Raw genomic sequence first — 4705 nt, 5'->3', positions numbered from 1 at the left:
GTTTCAATTGGATTTGTGTGTACATGAATGACTTTTTTTTATTATTATAAAGTGATAATGATATCAAATGAGAAACAAATGAGGGAGATTTCATTTGAAATGACTTTAAATATGTAGTATAAAGTTTTAGAACAAGCCAAAGTTTGCTTTACTTATTTAGAAGTATAATTGTATATAAAGATGTACTAGGATTAAATTAAAAAAGCTAGTCTTAATCATGTTGTGTTCATTGGACCGACTTAAAATTTTATGATACCATTGAACTTCATGCACCAATGAACAATAGAGATCAAAATTAGATACCAATAAGGTATTGGATTGATGGAAAAGCTAGATTGAAGATTTGCATACCTATAATAGAAAATTTGAAAACGATTCAAGTTCCCTCTATCTTGGCCCATTTGCAATTTTTAATATCTTTGTACCTCATTCGAATAAAAAAAAATACAATAGAAAATTTAAAAGGAAGTTCTCGCATGTTCGGAAATTAGAAAAAGGTAGTACTCCGTAATATCTAATATTAGGACGAATTTGTAGGTGGCTTAGAAAGTTCACACATCACACTTGCATATATTATGTGATTTCAAACTTTCACCAAACATTAACCTCATGAAATGAGTAGATCTGCCATTAACTCTAACATAAACCAATATGAACTTTCATTTCATTCGTTCTCACTTGTTGGCCAACCATTAACCTACACTATTTACTTTAAATAAACAAATATTAATCAAGATTGTTTATACATGTCTTACATATTTACATTCTTTTTCTTTTGCTCAAGTCTAAAGTCTCTTCCAATTTGATGGCTGCATTATTTTTTTGTAACCTCCCCTTTTAACCTAAACTTTTATATAAATACTTAGGTCCATTTTAAAATTCAAATACATACAAACACTCTCAAACATGCCCATTCTAAACTCTCTAAATTAATAACTTAATCAAGAAGCAATGTTTGAGCTTGGAAATTTGTTACTACTTTCATTACTACTCATCCTTTCATCATCCTTTGTTCTTATACTCTACATTAGTAAATCATCCTCGTTACGAACAACACAGGCTAATGATCACGATCACCCCAAATCATACCCTATAATTGGTCATTTGCTCGCAGCCCTCGAACAAAAGGATAGATTCCAATGGCTTACGAAGCTCCTAATCGATTCTCCGACTTCCACCTTCATCTTCCACTGTCCGTTTGGTGTTAAGAGTATACAAACCGCGGATCCTGCAGTAGTCGAACATATTCTAAAAACTCGATTTCCAATATACCAAAAAGGCCCTTTTCAAAAGAGTGTTCTTAAGGACCTTTTAGGTGATGGAATTTTTAATGCTGATAGTGAGACTTGGAAGTTCCAAAGACAAGTTGCTAGCTATGAATTCAACACTAAATCATTGCGTAAATTTGTTGAGGATGTTGTTGAACACGAGCTTTCAAACCGGCTTCTGCCAATGCTAGCAGAGGCTGCGAAGAATGGGACAATCCTTGATCTCCAAAACATACTCCGAAGATTTGCTTTCGACAATATTTGCAAGATTGGTTTCGGATATGATCCTGAGTATTTATCACCTTCTTTACCAGAAGAGAAATTTGCAGCAGCTTTCGAAGAAGCTGTAACAATCAGTACTAGCAGATTTCAGGCCTTATTTCCTGTCTTATGGAAAATTACGAGGTTTCTTAATATCGGGTCTGAAAAAAGGCTTAAGCAAGCTGTAGTGGAGATTCGAGGATTTGCTAACTCCCTTGTTCGAAAGAAGAAGCAAGAAATGATGAGAAATACATCAGACATGTCGTCGAAGAAGCCAGAAACAGAGGATTTGCTGTCAAGATTCTTAAAATCAGGGTATTCAGACGAAAAATTTGTGACAGATATTGTTATAAGTTTTATTCTAGCAGGACGAGACACAACATCAGCTGCATTAACATGGTTCTTCTGGCTACTTAATAAGAATGAGTCAGTCGAGGAAGAAATAGTCCATGAGATAAAACAATTGCGAGAACAGAAGAAAGAGCATTGTTCTGTTTTCGAGGAAGTTAAAGACATGGTTTACATCCATGCTGCATTGTGTGAGAGCATGAGGTTGTACCCACCTGTCGCGGTTGACCTCAAAGAGGCTGTAATGGATGATATGTTGCCAGGTGAGATACCAATAAGGAAGGGTACTAGGGTGAGTTACCACCCGTACGCTATGGGGAGATTGGAGAAGTTGTGGGGGGTAAATTGGGCCGAGTTTAAGCCAGAGAGGTGACTAGAAGTGGAGAGTTTCGAGGTAAAAAATGTAAAAAGAAGGTTTGTACCTCGTGATCCTTATTCGTACCCGGTGTTTCAAGCCGGGCCTAGGACATGTCTAGGGAAAGAAATGGCGTTGTTGCAAATGAAGAGGGTGGTGGCTGGTGTGTTGGAGAGGTTTCGAGTGATTCCTGTGGTTGGGGAAGGGTTTGAGCCTGTGTATGTTCCTCAGTTGACGGCGAAGATGCAAGGTGGTTTGCCGGTAAGGATTGAAGAAAGAATTAAAATTTGAATGACTTCGTTGCATTTTAAGTTTGTAACAAAAATATGCAAGGTCTAGTTCTAAACAATGTACAAGTTGCATGAAGCTAAAGTCATGAAAATGCAGATATTGTGTATGATTGATTTGGTTGAGGCATAGTTGGTGGAATTTGTTAAGAAAGAATAATGTTCAGTACTTGTAATTATATATTAGTTTGGTTTGATTAAATGATGTTTGACTTGTACATATAAAACTAAATGCACTTTTTATAAGTGTACAATTATGTAGTAAGCAGCAGTCAAAAATATTTGTAGAATAGATTATTAAGAAAAGCTGCTATAATTTAATTTTAAATTAGTTCGATTGAGAGTTGTTTGATCAAGTCATTCTGAATTGTATGCAATGTCATCGATGACGTAATCGATGACGTACCTGCTTTTTCCCTCTAAATAAAGAACTAACGCCTGCTTGGCAGCTTTCAAAAACAACGTATGTAGCACCTTCTACAACGTATGGTAAATCAAAGATTATGTGGGCATACAATGTTGAGACAATGCTAGATCATACTAGCTAAGTCAGTTGTTTATCCAATGGTATTGTGCTGCTAAACGATATGAATAGTAAAGATCTATGGATTTATCTATGTAAGAAATTTATGGACCTAAATACAATAATAATGTATGTGGACTATATGTTGATGATTATATTTATACGCTGTCATATAGTTTAGCCCAAAATTCAAGTGATCCATTTAAGTAATTATTATTGTTGGTTTGTTACGTCTTTTATAGAATATGAGTTTAGTTTTATGTGTAGAGACCGTTAGACCTTTTCTAATGCATGATGGGCGGATTAGGAAAGGGGGTCTATATAAATAGATATCTAGGGTTATGGTCCCTGGTAGTACATACAATAGTCTCACACTTATATCCCATCAATAATAGAGAGAAAACCCTAGAGTGTGAGACACATAATCAAGAAGGGGCTCAATCAATTATCATGGAATCAGGTACGCTTCCGCAATTAAGATTTACCGATTGACTTAATATGAAGATTAAACTGTATAGAAGGAATTAATCCTAACAATATAGTCCAATCTTGATGGACTATCTAGACATATATAACCCATTAAGGAAAAAGTTAATCGAACCATTTACAAATCCTGAAGTGTATGTACATACATCTCGTTACACTATAAATTAATTTAGTTTTCTCACGTGTTTTTTGTGCATAGGATACATACAAATAATTTCAATTCTAAAACAAGTTCCCCGTTTCCAAGTTCCAACCATGCAAATTCAAACAAGCAAGTAACGATAGTCACAAAAGTATCACTCTAAACAAACAACATTATCCTAACAAGTCTATATATAAACTCATGTACATACATACAGGGTCATAACTCATACACACTGAGTATCAAATAAACTCGGATTCATACTAGAATAAGAGAAACAGAAAAGATGAAGTGCCAAGGTAATATTGCAAATTTGATAATAATTTCTATCTATATTATTGTTGATTAACAAAAATATATGATAATTTTGATTATATTCGATCTTTCAGGGAAGCTAGCTTGGCCAGAACTAGTCGGAGAAGATGGGAAAAAGGCAGCAGAAATAATCGAGTCTGAAAACTCGTTTGTGAAGACGATCATCTTACCAGATGGTAGTCCTGTTACCGGAGACCTAAGATGTGATCGTGTTTGGATTTTTGTTGATTCCAATGGAATTGTAGTCCAAACTCCATATGTTACCTAAGCTGCTAAGACAATGTGCAAGCTTAGTAAATGTGCACTATATAGTATATATACGAGTACGTAGTAAATAAAATGTGCACATTAATACTTGTATTTTGTAATGACTGTTTAGCTCTTCGCCGGGCAGTAGTGCACAAGTAAGCGCTACTATACCCTATACCACTATGTTGTGATCCATATCATCAATAATAGTGTTAGTTTTTGTCATGGGATGAACATTTGCGTAAATTTTACTATTAAGATTATTTTAAAATTTGTGTTCTCAAGAAATATTGAGATGACTGATTAAGAATAAGAGATGTCAAAATCATACTCTACTCGATCTAAAAAATATATAATTCAAATTTCGACTCGAATGAATTGAACACAGTAATTTAGCATGCCTCAAGTTTAAATATAGATCTTACCTGATCCGACCTCACCAAATTAAACCAGACTCGGTCACCCAAATTA

The 4705-nt window shown here is 34.7% G+C and overlaps 1 long non-coding RNA gene and 1 pseudogene across 1 annotated transcript; both read left to right on the top strand.

Annotated features, from left to right (window-relative positions):
- Positions 1 to 787: 787 nt before the first annotated feature.
- Positions 788 to 2523, top strand: LOC145568190 (cytochrome P450 94A2 pseudogene; annotated as a pseudogene).
- A 1382-nt stretch (positions 2524 to 3905) lies between these two features.
- Positions 3906 to 4459, top strand: LOC145568189 (uncharacterized). The gene is made up of 2 exons (XR_014095783.1): positions 3906 to 3969; positions 4060 to 4459. It is a non-coding gene; the product is annotated as an uncharacterized LOC145568189 (long non-coding RNA).
- Positions 4460 to 4705: the final 246 nt, after the last annotated feature.

This window comes from Chenopodium album, chromosome 11, assembly GCF_948465745.1.
Source record: "Chenopodium album chromosome 11, dcCheAlbu1.1, whole genome shotgun sequence".
Classification (NCBI taxonomy): domain Eukaryota; kingdom Viridiplantae; phylum Streptophyta; class Magnoliopsida; order Caryophyllales; family Amaranthaceae; genus Chenopodium; species Chenopodium album.
This window is presented reverse-complemented; position numbering and strand designations above follow the sequence as displayed.